The sequence below is a fragment of the Rhipicephalus microplus genome, unplaced genomic scaffold (genome assembly GCF_043290135.1).
Source record: "Rhipicephalus microplus isolate Deutch F79 unplaced genomic scaffold, USDA_Rmic scaffold_15, whole genome shotgun sequence".
In the NCBI taxonomy this organism is placed as follows: domain Eukaryota; kingdom Metazoa; phylum Arthropoda; class Arachnida; order Ixodida; family Ixodidae; genus Rhipicephalus; species Rhipicephalus microplus.
In genome coordinates, this window is record NW_027464588.1 from 6,657,389 (window position 1) to 6,666,564 (window position 9,176).

Consider the following 9,176-nt stretch of genomic DNA (forward strand, 5'->3'; position numbering starts at 1 on the left):
TCAGGAGTTCAGAACACCACCCTCAATCAAAGGGTGTCCTGAGGGCCGATAAATATGCTGAATGCCACCTCGTTGCCACTCCGACTCAAGCGTCTGTTGCGGTAGTGGCTGCGTGGACTCCCGGAGGCTTAAACACTTCAGGAGCTCTCAGTGAACGACTGATGAATTCACTGATTAGTCTCTTCTGTGCAGCCTTCTCGAAGAATGCGCTGATTATAATGGGCGAGATAATAAGAAAAGTATACTAGTCCGAAGAGCCACAAATCTTTATACCATGTGAAGCCACGTACTTAAGGCTCCGGGCATAAATAAAGAGAAACCTCTGAACTTGAGCGTTTAACCAAGCTCAATGTGTAAATATTAAATGAGCAGTCGAGCACGCTCTGCAGGCACGTGGAATACGATCTATCTTCATTCATTTCGCAACATTGGCGCGAGTCGACGACGTGCAGGAGTCGATAAATGTAACCATCCCATAGCGTCGTTTCGCTCGTGCAATGCGTCTATAAATGCTTCTTAAGCACAACGTGCAGGAAAAGTCGCGTCTTCTACGTAAGCGCACTCATATACATAGGTATGTCCAAAATAATTCGGGGCTTCCATGTAAACATTGTGGGGTTTGTTTGCTACGCTGTGAAAGATTATCGTACATTCAGAGAAAACATTTTTGTGTGGAGAAATGGCGTTTGTTAGGTTAGGTTAGGTTAGGTTAATTTGGTTTTTATGGCGCAAAAGCAGCTAAGGCTATGCTGCGCCAGACACAAGACTTTCATGAATTGACACTGAAAAGATGAAATTTTAAAGCTTATTTAACAGATTACATTCTTTCAGAAAGTTTAGCAAGTCAGGCAGAAGTACTAGATGGTCATCTCCTAGGAACAAAGCGGGGTGCAAAAGTACGTGTTGTTTGTATAGGTTGCTGAAATGTTTTTGTCTCTGTGTTTCAATGGTAGGACATTTGATTAGGATGTGCATAAGTGTTAACACTTCCTGGCATTTTTCACACGTTGGTTGTTCTTCCTTTGCGAGTAAGAAGTTGTGTGTCAAGTGTGTTTGTCCAATGCAAAGTCGGCATAATACAACTTCAATAAACCTTGCTGGTGACAGCAGGTCTTCAATTCCCAGAGTGTGGGTTTCACCAGGTGGAGCTTATTGTTCGTGCAGGTGTCCCACTGCTGTTGCCGTTTTGCTAGTAGAGCCAGGCGAATTGTTCTCTAAATATCTTTAAGGGGAATTTCAACTTTTGTTACTGTTTTATGGGCTGTCTGGGAAGCACACCCAAGAAGCTGCAGTATTGAATAACCTGAGAAGGTTGAAGGGGCTACAAGCCCAACCACTGCCTCTTCTGAATGGTGAGAGAAACACCCTGAAAGATCAGGCAGACGTACTGGGAGAGCATTTGGAACGTATCTCCAGCTCTATGAACTATTCAGTCATTCTAAATATACAAAGACAAAGAAGAACGCAAAGCACTAGATAATAAATGCCATCAAAAAGAACCTTATAATCGTCTTTTTTTATTTCAAAGTTCATAGTTCCCCTTTTTCCTGTCAGATTTTTGCTTCTGGTTCTGACAGAATTGTATATCCAATACCCGCCCCAATGGTCTAGTGGCTCACGTACTCGGCTGCTGACTCGCAAGTTGCGGGATCAAATCCCAGCTGCGGCGGCTGCAATTTCGATTGAGGCGGAAATATTGTAGGCCCGTGGGCTGAAATTTGGGTGCACATTAAAGAGCCCCAGGTGGTCGTAATTTCTGGAGCCCTCTACTACGGCGTCTCTCATAATCATATAGTGGTTTTGGGACGTTAAACCCTACATATCAATCAAAGAACTGTATATGCCATCATTTAGCACCGGCACTCCGACACACAAAGTATGGCTCTTGCAGTTTATAATACCATTCGGGCTGATAGCCACACTTCAGTCACGTGGAAAGAAGCAATAGTACTTCCCATATTAAAGCAGCGCGAATACCTCCCTTGGTAACAAGCTATCGCCCTATTGCACTAACTAGCTGCCTCTGCAAGGTGTATGAAAAATAAATTATAAACAGCCGCCTTTTGTGTCATCTTCATTCTAACAATCTTCTAGAGCAGCATGAGTATGGTTTGGGGGAATGCAGGGCAACAACTGACCACCTTGTGTTTGTAGAGGCCTACATTCGTAATGCATTTGTTCATAAACAATACTTCCTGTCCGTTGTTTCTTGGCATCAAAAAAGCGTACGATACGATGTAGAGCTATGAAGTTCTCCGTGATCTGTTCGCAATGGGTGTTGGCGGGAACATGCTGAAAGTTTTTGAGAGTTACTAAACGAACCGCACGTTCTATGTCAGGATTGGTAGCTTGCTTTCAAGAGCACTAATTAAATAAACTTGGGTAGTATGGGATAGCTTAATTAGCTGTATTCTATTTATTGTAAAATGACTTCTTTTTGATCCTCAATTCTAAAAGACATGTTCTACTCCGTGTGTGTCGATTACGTGCAAGTAGGATCCAGATCTTGTAACCTAACTATCTATGACTGACGCGTGCAAGGTAGCCTACTCATAAAATCAAAAGGACCTGATGATAATGGGTTCAAACATAATGCACAGAAAAGATTCATTGCCCTAATACTAGGAAAGAGGCCTGGTCTAAAATCCAGCTATTGAACTTCATAGGGCGTTGTATACAGAGCAAAACCTTCTAGGTGTTATGCTTGCATCTAACCTACATTTTTATTCCCCACATAAAACATCTTAAGGCTAGTTACCTGTAAACAATGAATATCTTAAAGATCTTGTCACACCTCATGATGTAGGGACAGATAATGCGTGGTAAAGCTTTACAGATACCTTGTTTGATCACGGCAGGACTACGGTGCTGTAGTTTATCAATCAGCTACACAGAGTGCTTCGAAGATGTTGGATTCTATCCATAACTTAGGCATACGTCTCGTCACCGGTGCTTTCAGAAGAAGCACAATTGAAAGCCTATATGTAGAGTCAAATGAGTGGTCACTTGACCGACAACGTTCATACTGTGCTTTTAATTATTTGCTGAACGTACCCTGCTTTCGCATAAGCAGCGATACCTCATCTTCACTACTTTTTCACAACCAGCCCACAGTAAAGCAGCCCTTTTCACTTAGAGGCTGTGCGAAGATATGTTTCTTCCCCTTTTTGAGTGTGGCCTAATGGTTTCATCTGAACCGTTCTTGCCATGGTTGAGAAACATTGTTGACTGCGTGACGTCATTTACGGAAGTGAGTAAGCATGCTCCAGACGCCCATATCCACACGCTTTTCTTTGAGCTGCAGTTTCATGTATTACACGGATGCGTCCAAGTTTCAGAGCGGCGTGTCTCATGGAGCCATCCGTCCATTATTTTGTGAATCAGGTGTTCTACAACCCAATACAAGTATCTCTACAGCGGAGCCATATGCCTTACTTTCTGCTTTCAAACACATCAACAAACTTAAACTGGCTAAGGCGGTTATATACACAGACTCACTGAGCGTGGTTCAAGCCCTGATGTCCTGCCGGAAACTCAAAAACCCAGTAGTCGCGGACTCGTACTCACTGCTATTTTCTGTCTACACCTCTGGCCAACATATAACAGTGTGCTGGGTGCTTGTGCACAGAGCTATCTAAAAAAATCTACTGGCACACCGAATCACAAATTCATTCTATGCAAACGCAAACAAAACAACTATCGCTGTCCCTGCACAAGATCTGAAACCATACCTGTGACAAAAAGAAAAAAAACAGCTATGAACTCACTGGCAACATGACTGGACTCTCAATCTTTCAACAAACTTCACATAGGTAAGCCTCAATTTGGACATTGGCCATGGTTAACCAAGTTAAGATGAAGTGCTGTCCTATTTTGTCACCTCATAATAGGGCACACTTATAGTACGCATTATTATTTACTCACTGGTAAGGAACATCCTCTGTGTTCTAAGTGTGGCAAAAGGCTTACTGTTCAGCGTGTCCTTTTGGAATGTAATGAAACAGAAATTGAAACTATGAGACACTTCTCTTCAGCATATAAACAATGCTTTAACTCGTCTCAGTTCCTAGGCAGAGAACCACAATATAGCTCGAAATCCGTTTTAGCTTTCTTGAGCAATGTTCGCACGCTGAATATTATCTGCCCTGGTAATCACAACACGGCCTCCTCCGAGAGGTTACTATTGCGATGTTATCATTCGTAATGGCACATGTCTCCTGGACCTTGTACTCAAGGTCTTTGTGAGGCTCATGGGTTTCTTCGTAATTCATATATTAAGACATTATTCTCTAGAATTCGACATTCGCTGCTGATAGCATTCGCCTACGTGCATTCACCCCACTACAGCAGCCGACAAAATATTTAAGTCTACCTATGTTACGGCAATTACAGCTTTGATTTTATGGCTTCTATACAGCCACTGCATGGACTATAAATTCATGCAGTAAGATCACAACAGTTTTGGGGATCCTTGGCCAAACCATGGCCGTTGCGCCTATAAAAGCAATGCATCATCACAAACTTGTTTTGACCACAAGGAATTCGGAAAGAGTGATACCTTCAGCTATTACAACGACATTTTTTTAATAGAAGTTTCACATTTATTTAGAGAGCAAATTTTTACATTCGTTATGCCCTTTTCCGTTTTGAGAGTGATATTTAGGAGCAGTGATGTCCTTGTAGAATATTCGAATAGAAGGATATATATATATATATAGTTATATATATTTATATATATATATAGTATATATATATATATATATATATATATATATATATATATATAAGGGAAAGAAGTGTATACCTAAGGGCTCGTTTTTCCGTGTTTTAACACAATATTAATGAGATCTAACAGACAGTAATGCCAAGGAATGTACAGGGGAAGTTATTAAAACCAATAGAATGTAAATAAGAAGAAAGAAAAGTGGATGAAAAAATTATCAACTGTGAGCAGGAATCGAACCTACGACCTTCGAATTACGCGTTCGATGCTCTAACCACTGAGCTATCACAGCGGCCCTCCCTCCATCCACTTTTTTGGGTTTATCTGTGAATTTTAGACGTAAGAGTGACAGTCAGCGCCATCTATAGGCCAAACAACGAATGTGAGAACACTCTGCTGCGCATGTTTGGCGTCACGTAGCACGTGAACTTTTATGAGCGGGCAGCTGAGTAATTGTCCCTCTTTTACAACCTAAACACACCAAGTCTGCCAGTACGAGACCCTCGTTCAATGAAATAAGGGAAAGAAGTGTATACCTAAGGGCTCGTTTTTCCGTGTTTTAACACAATAATAATGAGATCTAACAGACAGTAATGCCAAGGAATGTACAGGGGAAGTTATTAAAACCAATAGAATGTAAATAAGAAGAAAGAAAAGTGGATGAAAAAATTACCAACTGTGAGCAGGAATCGAACCTACGACCTTCGAATTACGCGTTCGATGCTCTAACCACTGAGCTATCACAGCGGCCCTCCCTCCATCCACTTTTTTGGGTTTATCTGTGAATTTTAGACGTAAGAGTGACAGTCAGCGCCATCTATAAGCCAAACAACGAATGTGAGAACACTCTGCTGCGCATGTTTGGCGTTACGTAGCACGTGAACTTTTATGAGCGGGCAGCTGAGTAATTGTCCCTCTTTTACAACCTAAACACACCAAGTCTGCCAGTACGAGACCCTCGTTCAATGAAATAAGGGAAAGAAGTGTATACCTAAGGGCTCGTTTTTCCGTGTTTTAACACAATATTAATGAGATCTAACAGACAGTAATGCCAAGGAATGTACAGGGGAAGTTATTAAAACCAATAGAATGTAAATAAGAAGAAAGAAAAGTGGATGAAAAAATTACCAACTGTGAGCAGGAATCGAACCTACGACCTTCGAATTACGCGTTCGATGCTCTAACCACTGAGCTATCACAGCGGCCCTCCCTCCATCCACTTTTTTGGGTTTATCTGTGAATTTTAGACGTAAGAGTGACAGTCAGCGCCATCTATAAGCCAAACAACGAATGTGAGAACACTCTGCTGCGCATGTTTGGCGTCACGTAGCACGTGAACTTTTATGAGCGGGCAGCTGAGTAATTGTCCCTCTTTTACAACCTAAACACACCAAGTCTGCCAGTACGAGACCCTCGTTCAATGAAATAAGGGAAAGAAGTGTATACCTATATATATATATATATATATATATATATATATATATATATATATATATATATATATATATGAGTCTCTTAAAATGCGTTTTTGTTGCTTTGCCATTCGATTAACGCTGAAACTCAAGTTTGCAGCGAAACTTGCGATCCAGTGCCGAAGGCCTAATTCCCGATAGCATTGATATGAAACAGCCTCCGTGCTAATTTTACGTGAAAAATATGCACAGGGCTGTTGTGAAAATCATTTGCCTGTCATAATGAGAGCATGAGCTAGAATGAGATTTCATTACGTGACTTCAAAAATGAGGGGCTCCGAAACATCTCGGAGGGGAGGGGCATATAGCGACATAACTATATTAGGGACACGCGTTGTCTGAAAATGTGCTCTTTGAACGCTGATGATAAAATGCTGTTATACGACACCCGATACCGGCCCTCTGGCCTAACAAACCCCGCGTTCAGTGAATATAGTCTTCTCACTGCATTCATTTTGAAATACTTCACTAATAAAGGGAGGAATAAATTTTTGTTTTTTATTTAACCATTTACCGCAGGGGTGCCTGCGCAAGTAGGCGTTTGGTGTGTAGCGACACCACGAACCCGAGCTAACGGGGGAGTTTCGACTCCCTCCCACGCCTAGCCGTGCGTGGCTTTGCCGTGTTCGAGGAAAAGGGGATTCTGGGGGTTGAGCTGACGCTGGGTGATTGGACCGTTAAGGCCCCCCGGCAGAGGCAACACACCCCTTTGGCTACGGCTTCACGTAGACGGCCCCCCTGAGCTGACCCACCCAGGGGAATCGGCAGTCGCCTTTTCCTATCTCTCTCTCCCTACATCTTCGTCTTTATCTCTTACTATTTATCTGTCCTGTCTTCTACTCTCTTCCGCTTACTTCCAAACTTCCTGGCGGCTAGGGTTAACCCTGTGCAAATAGCCTACCTTGGTCTAGGCGCATTGGGTTATAGTGGCGTTGTACGGCTGGCGTCTGCAGGTTTCTGCATTTGTAAATTTGTAGCGTCCCCTCGTTGGGCTCCGTGGTGGGTGGCCGCCAACGCTGCTGAATAACAATAAGGAAGACATGCATGGAGCATTCCCACTACTGTCTGATCGTACCGGCTTAAAGCCGGTATGCACAGGTGATCTCACCAGACAAGGATTGGCCACCCTGGTGCAGTATCTGGCCACCCCCTCCCGTAGGCATTCGTCAATTAACTCACGGCCCTCAGTCCCCACCAGCTGCGGAGCAACTGACCACGGCGGCGGTCAGATCTGCAAAGCAGCAGAGGGTGCTAGGAATCTCTGGATACGGACAGGCCACCATTGGAACTTGAACTTAGCAACGTTTAACGTTAGGACGTTATCTAGTGAGGGAAGTCTAGCTGTATTATTCGAGGAGCTAGAAGGCAATAAATGGGATATAATAGGGCTGAGTGAGGTTAGGAGAACAGATGAGGCCTATACTCTGCTACAAAATGGGCACGTCCTTTGCTATCGGGGCTTGGCAGACAGAAGAGAACTGGGAGTAGGGTTCCTAATTCACAGAAACATAGCTGGCAACATAGAGGATTACTATAGCATTAATGAAAGGGTGGTAGGCATTGTAATTAAACTGAATAAAAGATACAAAATGAAGGTAGTACAGGCTTAAGCGCCTACATCCTGCCATGATGACGCTTCAGTTGAAAGCTTCTATGAAGACGTGAAATCGGCAATGAGTAAGGTGAAAACACAGTATACTATAGTAATGGGCGACTTTAATGCAAAGGTAGGGAAGAAGCAGGCTGGAGACCAGGCAGTAGGAGATTATGGCATCGGCACTAGAAACGCCAGAGGAGAGCTACTAGTAGAATTCGCAGAACGCAATAATCTGCGTATTTTGAATACCTTCTACCGAAAACGAGAAAATCGCAAGTGGACATGGAGGAGCCCTAATGGCGTAAATAAGAACGAAATAGACTTTATAATGACTGCACACCCAGGAGTCGTGCAGGATGTGGAAGTGGTTGGCAAGGTAAGATGCAGTGACCATAGAATGGTACGGGCTCGAATCCGCCTAGACTTGAAGAAGGAACGACAGAAACTGATACACAAGAAGCCAATCAATGAGCTAGCACTGAGAGGGAAAGTACAGGAATTCAGAGTGTCACTGCAGAACAGGTACTCTGCTCTTAGCGAGGAAACCAACCTTAGCGTAGATACAATGAATGATAATCTGACGAGTATCATCACGGAGTGTGCAGAGGAAGTTGGAGGCAGGGTAGCTAGACAGGACACCGGCAAGCTTTCCCTAGAAACGAAGAACCTAATTAAGAAGCGTCAAATTATGAAAGTGTCAAGTACAACAGACAAAATAGAACTGGCCGAGCTTTCGAAGTTGATTAATAGACGTAAAGTATGCGATGTAAGATGGTATATCATGGAGAGAATTGAGCGCACTCTGAAAAACGGAGGAAGCGTCAAAACAGTGAAGAGGAAGCTTGGGATAGGCAAAAGGCGGATGTATGCACTAAGGGACAAAGAAGGCAAAATAACTACCAGTATAGATAAGATAGGTAAAATAGCGGAGGAGTTTTACAGAGATCTATACAGTAGCCGAGACAACCACGACTTTAATACTATGAGAACTAGCAGTAACCCAGATGACACCCCACCAGTAATAATAAAAGAAGTCAGAAAAGCTTTGGAGAGCATGCACAGAGGCAAAGCTGCTGGTGAGGATCGGGTAACATCAGATCTGCTGAAAGATGGAGGACAGATTGTGTTAGAAAAACTAGCCACTCTATTTACGAGGTGTCTCCTGACGGGAAAAGTACCAGAGTCTTGGAAGAACGCTAACATCATCTTAATACATAAGAAAGGAGATGACAAGGACTTGAAGAATTACAGGCCGATCAGCTTGCTCTCTGTAGTATACAAGCTATTTACAAAGGTAATTGCTAGCAGAGTAAAGAAAACATTAGAATTCAATCAACCAAAGGAACAAGCAGGATTTAGAACATGCTACTCAACAATTGACCAC

At 42.9% G+C, this 9,176-nt stretch overlaps 3 non-coding genes across 3 annotated transcripts; all 3 read right to left on the minus strand.

The window, feature by feature from the left end:
- Positions 1 to 4,942: 4,942 nt before the first annotated feature.
- Positions 4,943 to 5,015, minus strand: TRNAT-CGU (transfer RNA threonine (anticodon CGU)). Its single transcript has one exon. It is a non-coding gene; the product is annotated as a tRNA-Thr (tRNA).
- A 382-nt stretch (positions 5,016 to 5,397) lies between these two features.
- Positions 5,398 to 5,470, minus strand: TRNAT-CGU (transfer RNA threonine (anticodon CGU)). The gene has a single exon. It is a non-coding gene; the product is annotated as a tRNA-Thr (tRNA).
- A 382-nt stretch (positions 5,471 to 5,852) lies between these two features.
- TRNAT-CGU (transfer RNA threonine (anticodon CGU)) lies at positions 5,853 to 5,925 on the minus strand. The gene has a single exon. It is a non-coding gene; the product is annotated as a tRNA-Thr (tRNA).
- Between the last annotated feature and the right edge of the window lie 3,251 nt (positions 5,926 to 9,176).